This window comes from Opisthocomus hoazin, chromosome 2 (genome assembly GCF_030867145.1).
Source record: "Opisthocomus hoazin isolate bOpiHoa1 chromosome 2, bOpiHoa1.hap1, whole genome shotgun sequence".
Classification (NCBI taxonomy): domain Eukaryota; kingdom Metazoa; phylum Chordata; class Aves; order Opisthocomiformes; family Opisthocomidae; genus Opisthocomus; species Opisthocomus hoazin.
This window is the reverse complement of record NC_134415.1, coordinates 71,789,073-71,802,124: the sequence shown is the minus strand read 5'-3', so window position 1 is coordinate 71,802,124 and position 13,052 is coordinate 71,789,073. Positions and strand designations below refer to the sequence as shown.

At 40.0% G+C, this 13,052-nt stretch overlaps 1 protein-coding gene across 1 annotated transcript in view; it reads left to right on the top strand.

Annotated features, from left to right (window-relative positions):
* The window catches only part of NKAIN2 (sodium/potassium transporting ATPase interacting 2), a 589,780-nt gene that overhangs the window by 506,761 nt on the left and 69,967 nt on the right, over positions 1-13,052 (top strand). The window lies entirely within an intron of this gene.

The following is a 13,052-nucleotide window of genomic DNA, read 5'->3' as shown; positions in this document are numbered from 1 at the left end:
CAGAGGAATTACCTGGTACTGCTCAGTGACATATAACACAAAGTTAGAGGCGCAAATATTGCTTGATTTTCAGCAAACTAGCTTTCAACAAACCCAAGCCTTAGATCGCATTTATCTCCAGTTAGCAGAAAGAAATTCATCATTCTTTTCTATTTTCTTTTATGGGCACTTAAGTGGATCTTGCACTTTAACTCTAAAGCTACAAATTGCAACCTACAAACTGGTTACTATTTGTATTTCTCTATGTTCACGGCAATGATCAAGCTAATGTTGATCTTGGCTTTTTCATGGACTGGCGGCACTGCAGCATGTTTTTCAAGGGTGTTTTCTGCTGCCTACAGATAAATAGTTACAAAGACATTCAGCTTCACTGAGGACCACTTCTATCAGTCTTTGAAAACATTATACTGAGTGTATTTTGTACCATTTCCCAGTAAGCTCACAAAGAATCCAGCTGCAGAAGGTTAGGCTTCACATAGATGTGATATTTGCTGTGTATTACTTAGTGGAAAGAATATGACAGCTAAGATAAAAGATATGAAACTCCCATGGTTTATACTTTCTAAAAAGCAAATCTGAAGGTGGGCTGTGGAATACTTCAAGGATTGCAGATGGATACTCTTCTGAGGAGGTGCAGAATACTCATAGTCTCCAAGAGACCTTCCCTCTCCAGAGGAACATGTCCTAGAAACAAACAGCACCAGACTGTGAACCGTACAAATGCTGCTGCTAATATGGTGCAAGTCAACACAGATTTTAGGTTTTTAAGAGTGAAATTCTGGAGAATTTTCATTTCTCCTACTGCTAAAGCAAGTAGTAATTAAAGCAACTGGAAGTTTAAATGATCCCGATGGTCAGGAGAGTACCCATTGTGCAGAGGGGTGGTATTCATTGCAGAATATCGGCCTTAGAGACTAAAGAGACAGAAGTGATGATGCAGATATTTTGCCAGCTTCTGCTGAGGAATGGATTTTGCTCAAGATAAACAAACAACTGGACAAAAATGGTGGTTTAGCTCACCCTGAGTAAGTCTCAGATAATTCAGTTTGGTGGTCTCTATACTTCGACCAGCTGAATGCTTATGGTTTGGAAAATCTTCAAAATGGGGAAAAATTATTTGAGAACTACTATGTGCAAGAAAATGCTGTAATAAAACAAGGATTATCCTGATTTGGATATTTAGCATATATATATGCAAAGCAGGGCTGGAATAACCCACAGTGATAATAGGGGTTGCAAAGCAGCCACAACCGTGTCTTTGTCCCATGACACAGAGCACTTTGTGCATTGGGTCGTGCTGGTGGAAGACTATAGCCTCTGTAGAGTCTATCAGCAAATCAGTCTTTGTATCACAGATGTAAAAAACGACTGTGTAAAGCACATTTGTGTCTGTCTTGTAGCGATTCCCATGTCAGCACATTACTTCTTGCTCAGCCGTTGTCTGTTTTTTTTTCATGCCTATGGAAATCTGCTTTGAAATACTTCCACTGATTTTTCACTCAATTATTCTGGTAATTGGCTCTCCGAAGTGGTACACCGCCAAAATCTCCGTGCCACATATCATACTTGTCAGTTTTTACTGTGTGCTCCATATCAATACCTCCTGTTTGGTTCTTTTGAGACTGAGCCACATTGCTATCACTTTACCTCTACGTCTTAACACCTTCTTCCAGCAAGTTAGAAAGAGAGAGGGGTTCGGGGTGAAGAAGGGAGAATGTGAGGGAGGGGAATATATTTCATTCTTCAGTGCAGCTTTGCAGCCTGCAGTGCTGCAAAATAAACAAAAGTATTTTTAGGGCACCACCTGCAGCACACAGCTGTATGGAACTGAACAGAACTGCTAAGGGTGTGATTTGTTGTGCTTTGTGTGAAACCCTGGGGTCTGGGAAAAAGTATGGGGAAGGTATTTCTATGCAACAACTCCCTCTATTCCCACCCTCCACAATTCTTGGTGAATATTGTAGCTGAATCTGTAAAGGTGAGATCTTAGCTTCATTGCACTTTGACAGCAACAGTTATGTATTTAATGCTGTGTGGGTACTTCAAGAAAAAATGCGTAGTTTTGGCCACAGCTAATTCATTTGTTATGTTGCACAAAGCTAGCCCTTAAGGCAGCCTGTGCTCATACACTGGGCGAAATTCTCCACTTGACTCTTCTCTCCCAGCGAAGTCCCATTTACAGAGCTATGATATCTTGAGCACCTGGACCATCCACTGTGCTCTGCAAGGACCATAGCTCTGCCTGTCCTTGGTGTCTACATAGTACCAAAATGAACTGGTCTGGTGATGGCATGACTTGGATACCCATACGCTTCGTACATTTAAGTGTCCTTGTGTACTTAATGGTTATTGATTCTTGCTGCTTACATCAGAGAAGCTATTTCATTTTCAGGACTCCTGGGTTATCTAGGATAAGTATACTTAAATTACTGATCTCTGGAGAGAATCGTTCCAGGTAAAGAATGAGGTCAGTGGTATTAATGGATATTTGATTTGCTACTGGTTTGTGAAATTTGAGTTGCATTCTGTATAATATTTATAAGTGGAGGCTGAATGAAAGTTCCTACCCACCCCTAAACAATAGGAGGTATAGCTGCCACTTCACCATGGGGAGGGCCATGCCTGGGAGGGACACAGTGCAGGGTGCTAACTTTGGCACGTAATGTCAGTGCTGAAGGTGGTTGTTGGCTCTGTGTATAAATAGTATATGCATCCCAGCTTTTTGGTCACACAGCTGAAAAAGGCTCACAAACTCGCAGTTTCAGAGGCACACTCACCCATCAATGTCTAATTCCAGCTACGGATCCTATATACAATTTTCTTCATTTTCTCTTTGTATTGAACTCTTCTCTTATAACAGAAGGTGGAAATCTTCTCAGTTCAGGCCCTGAGATGTGGTTCAAGTCAGTGGGTTCTGCTTCCAGGTCTACCACAACGTCCTTGGTAAAGTCGTTTCATCTCTCTGTGTCTCTTCCCAAGTGCTGCAGAGAGGAAAGCATGTCGATATTTTTCATGTTCAGTTTGTGAGACATTGTACTGTTTGCATAGATGGGGATCTCTCAGATCTCTCAACAAGCCTCTAAATGTGGATGGCACCCAGTACAGTAATGCCTTTGTGCAATACAAGGAAATTATAATACTGGTAATTTCATTTGATACAGAAACGGAGCTGAGATTCTTTACATCTTCCTTCTGCCTGTGTTTTATTCTTTGATTATGCATGACCTGCCCCCACTTCCACAAGGCTGTTCTTGCAAAAGTCGACAAATTAAAATCCATTTGTAGATCAAAACTCTGAAAATATGCAAATAAAAGATCAGCCTTGGAGATAAGTGTGACAGAGTTACATATCTATTTGCCAACGCAGAAATGAAAGTATTTATTATGCCTGTCTTTTACTCCTCACTAACACAGTCACAAGTCTATTGATTTTAGTGGAACTAAGTGCCCGAGTTATGGGAATAAGACTAATGTGAAGGCATCACCTTAGCCAATTTTGTTTTTAGTTATATAGCCCTTGAAAAGATGAACTGTGTAATATTATTCCAGTAAAGCGAGTGGGGGGAAAGCGTTTCTTATGTACTGTAGCTGCATTATTGATGGTAACTTACATACCAAATAAATAAAACCTTAAGTAAACTGTTACATAAAAGTATTGACCATTTTCATAATACTGACTTTTATGTGCTGTATATTAGTCTTAATTTCTTTTAGTTCCTTCCTGTATTTATACTTGAGTATATACTTCATGCAATCATTAAAATTATTATTTCATGCCTTAAAATTTGGAATACGTAATTAACCATCCATACTAGTTACGGTAAATGTATATTATTTGGGATTCTGCAAAGTCTGCATCATGCATAATACCTTTCAAGCTCTGAAGCTGTCAAATTGATTTAAAACATCATGAAGTGTAACTGTGTTATTAAGATGCAATAACACAGCTATGCAGTTAGGATGCCAGCATCAAAATCTCTGCTCCATTGCAGACTTACAATATGACCTTTGGCAGGGCGCTTAATTCATGCCCGTTATTGTCTGTACTATATAAACATCAGTTCTCAAACATTTCAGAAAGATGTTAACAGGATAATTCCATTAAATATTGCAAGGTAATCAAATATTACAGAAAGGTGGTCTGCATGTGTATTTAAACACTTGGAACAGTAGAATAGCATTAATGTTCCCTGCCTCTCTCAAGGATTAATAATAATTAGAATAGGGTATTCTTATAATCCTTAACATTAGCAGAGCACAGGTGGCATTAAATAGTCTCATGCCCTTGTGGAGAGATGGGAGTATTGAGTAACCATGAAGTCTCACAGGAGTTTCTGTACTGAACTGTCTATTTGTGCTTTAGACCCACATGCTCAAACACCTTCCTAAAAGTATATCACTTAAAAGCCTCCAAGAGTGTCGAGAACAGTATGACTGCAAAGCAAAGCAGCAGTTGCTGTCCGAAAGAACTAACCTTCAAAGTAAAAAACAAGCCAGCCAACCCATACAGACAGAAAAGATGGGAAAGACAGGAAAACAGAGAGGGAATACTAGTTTTCAGGGAGAAAATTAGTTTGCAGTTTCAGTGCATCACCTGTTTGACCATTGTCAGCTTTTCTGTAAGCATGATAGCAAAGCCCTAAAAAGGACTATGAACCAGAACAATGAGTAAACTTTGCATTATCTTGTGGAAAATTCTCCTAAAAGACAGCAAAAGAGGAAAGGGTGTGAAAGTTTGAAACTTAAGTGGCTGACAACAAGCTGGTGGCTCATCAGCAGTGTATTCTCATACTGACAGGAGCGGACACACCAGGAGAAACAAGCCACAGAGAGCCTTGCAGGTGAATGGAGTAGCTGAATTTGTCTGGAAGAAACTAAGGAGAAGAAATGGAGGGATAAAGCAAGCTATGGAAAATCATCTCTGCCTTTCCTCTGAGGCAGGAAAATCATCTCTGCCTCAGTCTAGACTGAGGCATTCGTCAGGGGCAAAGGGAGAACGTGGCACACTTAGAGGCAGGATGCTCTTCTGAAGCTGAGACTCACAGAGTGAGAGGTCAGGAAGGCACCAGCAGAACACCAGAGGTTAAAGGAACAGAGAGCTTGTAAAACTCATCTTCTTTTTTGTTTTAATTTTGTTTGTTTGTTTGATTGAGAAGGCATTGATGAAACCTGAGCAGAGAAAAAGACTAGCAGTTCCTCCAGAGGTACCAGCAAAGGACAGAACTAAAAGAATCGAGCAGTGGGTGTAAAGCATGTGGGTGTATCAGCAGGAAGGACTGCATGGGAGGAGGAGGGGCAAAAAGCCAAGGTAGGGGAGATGAGGGAGTCATAGGAATGCATGGAAAATAATAGCTGCCTAACTAATCATGTCGCTAGGAATGAGGCAAGCAGTAAAAAGGTGTTTCTGTGGGTCCCAAAATGTTCATGAGTGGAATCAAACAAAAGATGTGAGCCCTGGCTTGACTGGCTTGAAATGCTAAAAGTAAACAGGCAGGTCCCTATGTCAGAGCTACAAAGACTCAGGGCAAGGAACAATCTAAGAACTTGTGCTGCACTAAAGGTCTTCACTGAGTTCAGATGGAGAATACTCGGCTTATAGGAAGTGTCACCAATTGATGTGGGCTTTGGGTTCTGCTAATAAACCAGCATATACCTTTCCTGTGCTCAAAATATGTATAAGGTGATACGCCAAAAAGAAAAACCAAAAATGTACTTTGCACATCGGCTGTCTCCTCCTGTGCTTGTGGAGTGGTGAGAATATTTATATGTGAGAAAGGAGACAAGAGCTCCTGTAATCAAGTTTTGACTCTTTGAACCTAATGGGGAAAAAATAACATTATTTAATTAAGGTGGAGTTCCTTTCTAGGGCAACACAATGATTGAAAGAAAATTGATTCTTAATGATATAGATTGGTACTTTAGAAAGACTGCTTTTTCACTACAGGACTGGGCAAAATCAGCACAATGGGAAAAGGGTATGAATCATTGTAAAGTGCTAATTTAATAGCACTGACGTGCCGTGTTAGCAGAGGAGCAACATCAGGTTCAGGCATCTTTGACATTGCCTCAGAGCACAGTATATTGCTCTTTCTCTGTTTGACAATAATGTTAAAGCATATGTCATTAGTATTTTGAAGGATGACTATGAAAAAAACTTCTTTATGCCTACACGAGTTATCTGTTGTTACTTCTATCAAATTGTACCTGCATTTCCTCACTACTCCTTGCATAAAACTGTATCATACACATCAAAGCATAAACAATTTTTTAATGAGCAAGGAGATCTGTCAGTAGAACTGTACCCATTCATTTCCCTAAAAGCTTCCCTTCTTAATGAATTGGGCTCATATAAAGATAAGTTACATGATCATTGTCTGAAAACAAGTTTGCTCCGACTCAGTGGAGAGAAGTCAGCTTTAAATAGAGTTACCTGGCCAATGCACACAGGATTGTCTTTGAGAGGCTTAATTCCCTGACGGAATGAAAGGCAACAGCACCAGCACAGGCTGAGATCTGCCTCTCACAGATCCTCTTGCACTGGGAAAGGCAAATAGTGAATGTGATTTTTTTTTTAGGTGGGGTCAGAATTGTGATAACCGAGAGCTGAACATTAGACTCATTACTCTGAAGCCTGAGGGAAGTTTCCTGAGGATTTGTTTTGACCGTCTCATATGTATTCCTCCTCACAAGGGACTCTGATTCTGGCTGACCCTGTAGGATAGATAGTTATAGGATGCAGCAATGAGATTACAGTTCCCCAGGCTCAGTGCCTCATGGCTGTCCTGGGGCTATGTGATGCTGGTGGTGCTGTGCTGACTGGTGATGCTGGCTTGCTGACTTGCTTCCTCCCACAGCTAGGATTTAAATTATTCCTCAGTTCTAGTACTAGCAAAGTACTGCTACTGTTTTTACGACACTTTCACAGCAGAAGAGCTGCATGTGAACACTTTCCAGCTATACACAGGTCAGAAGCCTTGGACTGAGGTCTTTTTACCTAGTTTTGGTGAACCTCTATAGGTTTTTTACATTTTTGAAGAGATTCTGGGCAAAAAGCCTGGTCCATTGCACTTTCTTTCTCTACAAGTGGATTTGCATGGTAGAGAAAACAAATTACACCTGCTTTAGATGTAAGAATAATGTTAAGAAGAATAGCAATAACAATAAATAGCACAAACTTCTGTAATCATAAGTATTCCATTACAGCATATAATTAAACAAAAAGAAATCCCTCTTCATATTGAAAAATCATAGTCAAGTGCCAGGTTCACCAACCTCATTCCTGAGGTGATTCTGAAGGTACAATAAACACATGAATGCTGTTCCTTAGAAATATAAAAAAAATCACCCACAGTACAGATGTACCTCAGTATCACTATGCTCACTATTCTTGCTGATAATACAGTACTGCCTTGTTCTGCTGTATAAAAATGTGTCAGCTATTATTTCTCCATTTTGCTCCACATCCTGTGAAGAACCTCCAGTTCTGGAAACAAAAGGCTTCAGTTCATGAGTTAAGGTAATTTTTCCTGAACATAAGAGAGTGAGTGATAAAACGCACAGCCAACTTCCTCACTTGCTTATAGAGAATAACATATTTTCCAAAAGAATGCAGAAAAGGCCAGTACTATGGCTGTTTTTCAGGTAAGGCTTTCATATTTGTATCGAAACTTGTATAGGATGCTTTATGTAGTATACTTCAAGTTTCATTTCTGTGTGCTGTTAGCACAGCTTCCTGTGTGAAAGATGAACTGAACACATAAAAGTATAGTGTTATCGATGAAAACATAGAATTACCTGTTTTGCAGCTTTAGCCATGACAATTCTGGTCACAATACCACAGTTCAGAAAATCTGGTCTGTTAAATTCACCAAAGACAAACAATGTCAGCAACTGCAGCTGAACCTGTTTTGAAGGTACTTCTCAATGACAGATTCCTAAATTTCCATAATACAAGTTGAGTGCTTTAGGTAGAGCTAACTACTCCACTAAAAATACTAACTATGCCAAGGGAAAATGGAAATCAAGGAAGCATTTAGATGCCTCTTATCTTTAGAGTGTGTGAAATAAAACCAATAATACTACATTATGAATTCTGTGGCTTTTTTCCACATTTTCTAGCACAGACTACATGCATAACAAGGCTTTTGCCTTCCAGAAAAAAAAGTACCTACCTTTCTGTGGCAACTGTGAACCCTAGGACCCTCGGAACAAGTGTCTGAGGCAGGTCAAGAAAAAGGGGTGAGAAAACTGCTCGTATTATTTCTGACATATTATGACTGAAGTTTCTTATGCAATCTCAACAGTAGAGTTGACTGGGAATTTTCTGAAGAAATATGATTCTTTTGGAAAAGGCATCAGCCCTGAAATATTTTCTCTTAACATAACAGTATCAATGAGCTTCATCTAAAGTGTAGGCAAGTGACAATTAACATAGCATCTGTTTTTCTGCTAGATTTCTCGGCTGGCTGCTTGGGCCAGACTTGCATGGTACTTGGACAGGACACTTCCTAAACACTGCAACATGATTATCCATAATGTGTAATTTTTGCTACAGTACCTGTCCTGCATTTGGCCCAGACCTGCTACCACTGCCTCAGACATCCTCGGGCATGGGTGCAGGGGTAGCACAAACCAGGGAGCATCTGTGACAGCCAGTTTGGATCTGCTCATCTTGTTCTGGGGGATAAAAACAACTTATATGTGTGAATACAAGCTGTGCCACACCATTTGACTTCTAGGCCCGAAGACAGTCTCCAAGTTATTTCAGTTTCTACTACGTCTATATACACTTTTGTACATCCACAATGCCATGGCAATTACATGCTTTGAATCTGTGCTCCCTAGGGCTGTGGGAATACCAACACTAGCCAGCTCTCCAGCTAGTGTTTGAGTCATGCTGTGGTCCCACAGCTTGGAGTCCAGGAAAGGAACATGAACTGTAACCTAGTAAAGTGGGAGGGAAATTCATTATTTGCAGGAAAAAATCCTGATTTTGTAGTGCTTACATAAGATGTCAAAGTGTGCAGTAGAGAAAGATCCTCTGCAGACATGTCCTAAGGATTCTTAGCTCTCTGACTCCTGCAGTGCTGCAATGCTAAGGAGAGTGGAGTTTGAGATAATTTTTTGTCATAAATTTGCTGACGCTTCCACCTGAAGCTCAGATTTTAAATGGCAGGTAATATTCATTAGTGAAAAACGGCATTGTTCCCTGCAGCTGCAGAAAACGACCATCCCTTGAAACCAGAGTTAATGTGGACAGGAAGAGAGGTGCACATTTGTGCACTGCTGATGTGTTTGGGGGGTTTTCAAGATGTGCTCCTTGGCAGCACCACTCAGCTAAACTACAGCACTATTGAGATATCAGTTTTTCAGTACCCAACTGCTTGAAACTGATTGGCATAAAGTGATTCATGTTTTCAAAACCAAAAGAGCAGATTTTTTTCCCAGCAGGCAGTATTCTTTTAACTCTACCCTTGAGCTCTGCCAACTTAACCTCCATTCTTTCTGAACATGGTAAAGGAAATAGCTATTACTTAATGTATAAAAATTGATAATGAAATGTTGGGACTTTTCCTCTGCTTTGTTTTATTTTTGGATGTCTGCCTTTTCTGCTAACAGATTGGTCCTGTGTGCATAGTCACAACCTGAGGAAAAAAAGCATCTGCAAAACTACAGGAGTGTTTGTCTGCTGGTAACGATTGTTGCCATAGATGGGAATTCAACATTGACATGACAGAATTTATTTTTCCTTATATGTAGACAACAATCAAGCAGTGACATCTGAAATCTACCCCAGAGGTTCAAGTCAATAAAATATTAATAGCTGCCGTTTCCAGCAAGGAGGGTGTAACAAGAGCACTGCAGAGGAATCTCTGACATTTTTGCACCTACCTCTCTTCCTAATCAGTTAACCATTTTGCCTCCTAGATACTGTTCTCCTAAAGATCAGTGAAAACAAAGCTGGGACTGAGACTTGGGAAGTGGCTAGTAACAAGGGGCTGGATTCTCCGGTCCTCCTCACTCCCACCAACGCTGAGAGGAGTGCTGACTAACCACACACAGGCAATTCAGAACAAAGACCAGGCACAGAAGTCAAAGAGAAGCCAGGCAGTCTCATCTGAAGCATTCACCATTTTACCAAGAGATTACCAAGGCTTTCCCTAGTAATTGAATTCATTGTATTCAGTCATGATGAGCAGGGAGAGTAGGTGGAAGAGAAGGACTGTCGAGCCTTGCTTCAGACATTCCCGTTCTTCCCATTCCTCTCATTCAGTGAGTATTAATAGTCCCTTATGCATAAGAAGAAATAATGAGGTTTAATGAATCTCCAAAGATCAGCTACTTCATAAAAGCAAATGCCACACGTTTATCAGCTAAAGGCCTCCAAGTCCAACATCAGCAGCAGAGGGATTTTTTATTTTAAAGCAAATTGCACCCAGTTTCGGTAAATTATCACAGAATGATTACTCGACTTTTATCCAGTCAATGTTATGCCTCCCTAGTGAATTGGTTTATTGTCAGTACGTCTGCTTCAAAACATGTCTTCCCTAGAAAGCACTCCTTCATTCAGCTTCTGCTGCTGGAAACAGGCAACAGCTTGAAGCTGGCAGCTGCTCTTGAACAAAGCAGGTAGAGATGCAGAAAGGCTGACGAATCCATAACAATAAGCACATCATGACATAATTGCAGTAAATCTCCAGAGTGGTCTGTACACACAAAATGCCATATGTTTTGGGTAGAGGAAGTGTGCATTTGTAAAACCATATTATAACATAAGCATTTTCTGTAGTAGTCCTGTTAGCATGAAATTGACCTTTTATCTCAAAAAATAGCATAGACAGAACAGAAGATAGTATTTGAATGGTCAGCTAGTTAGACTGGGGGAGTACATCTAATATCCTGAAGGGCAAGAGGAGGTGATAGAAAGGTTTGGGGGGATTTTTCTAGTTTTAACTGTGCATAATCTAATAGCTGGTGCATCCATTTAACCTTTCTTTGGTATGGTCTTCTTTCACCACTGCGTGTAATAGCTGTTCTGTTTTCTAAATGTCTTCATTTGAATTTGAACAAGTTAATAAGATTTACTGCTTCTGCAGTCTGCCTATACAAAACAGATTGTCAATATGGACAATACTTTGTGGTCTGTCAGGGAACAATAGCCTGCTTTCTCCATCCCTGCTTTTAGGGAGTGATTTAGTTTCCTGAAGATTTAGATACAAATGGGAGAAGGGAGGGGAAGGTATTTTTTTCTATGTGAGTCTAGTGTGAACTGGCTCTGCTAAATAGTCACTTGGCATTTGCTATATCAGCTGGTGGTGCTTGCCTTGTTTTCAGATGGCAGCCTCCTGATTCTGCGTTAGAGATGTCTGCAGAAATTTCACTGTGGCTAGATACCAACTGTACAAAATACATAACCCAGGTACATTTCAAAGAATGCAGTGGACTCTTGCAAACATCTTCTGTTATAAACTGCATGAATTGATCTCATCCTCTAAAGCATTAATCTCCTAAATCATTGTTTTGTGCTCTATCTGAACCTGCATTTTAAGTTTCTGTGGCTTTGTGTTTTGCAAAGGTGTTTCTAAAATCATCGTGTGTCATATAAGAAAAGGATTTTTCCCCTGGCTGTTAGCTCTTTCTTGCCATGATTATTACTTCCTGCTGCAATGATCAGAATATAACGTTGTAGCAAATTTTACAGGAGCATAAACCGCATGAACTAAACAAAATGTCATTTTCTAAAGTATCGAGTCCTTTCCAAGTGCCGTCTGCACGTTTATACCTTTATGAGCTGGGAAGATCTGGCTGACGGAAAGAGGTTAGTGTGATTAAAAATGATGATACTGTTTATATGCAAAACATAGGTAAGCAATATGTACTGCATTTTCAGTCTCTTTTTGATCTTGGAAATAGTACTGGCAATGGGAGGTTCACTGTGATTATGAGAGCCTAAAAAACACCAGAAATAATAGTCATTTAATGGCGTGATTTTAAATATCGGGTACAAACAAAATCCCACCACAGTACCTCGTATTGTCTATCCTGAAATGCTCCTTTTGTGTAGCTGTTCAGCTTCCTTAAACTTGCTGATTCATTTTAATTAAAACAATCTAGACAAACATGAACAAGAAAAAGGAATGAGATTTTTTGTTTACTCATTATGGTATTGTTCATAAACTAAAAAAAAAATCAACAGATTTGTTTACAAAATCGTATGAAGGTATTGTCCTTTGCACAACTACTGGGAATCACCTTGGGTGATGGCAGATGTATAATCTCGGTTTGGACACTAACAGGAATTGAGGTACTTCCAGAACAACAGAATCAGTCCCGCCTATTTCCAGATAAGGGTCAGCCACAGGTGACAGTTGCCATTAGCAGGCTGAACTAGCGCCCTGCACTTGAGCGCTGTTTAATCTGGGGAGTTTGAGCTCAGAACACCTCTGAACTTTGGGCTGAACTTTGCAAAGGTGCCTTCTTCAGCACTAGCACACTTATGAGCAACAGGCTCCGTTTGATCCACAGTTCCTCAGAGAGCTCAGCTCGGCGCAGGAAGCTTTGAACAAGTCTCGGAGGGGATTTTGAAGAGGGTATGAAAAGCGATTAGGCCATTAACTGCCTCACAGAGTGATTCCGTGGCATTTTCCAGTTAGATTATGCAACTGCATGGATCATTCAGGAGTTTATAACTCGTCCTCTAACTTCAGGGGTTTAAACAAAACTCCACTGAAAATAAAAAGTAACACTTTTTCAAGAGACTGTTGGAAGCTTTTTCTGTCCCTGACAGACTGTCAGCTGGAAAATTACAAGCAGTGTTTGGACTCTCTAAAAATAAGGCGCGATGTCGAAGGATATAGCTGCCATATCAGATCCTTTAGTATTTAATACACACTAGCTTAATGTTTAGAGTCTTCTGAATACCGGGTCGAAAGCTAAACAGCTGTAAGATTACAGAATCTTAACTCTTGGTGTGTGCACATGAAAACAGAGGTTAATTTATCATCAAGTCTGAAAAGTTAATGTTTTAATTTATTTATTTTTGATATTTTAGG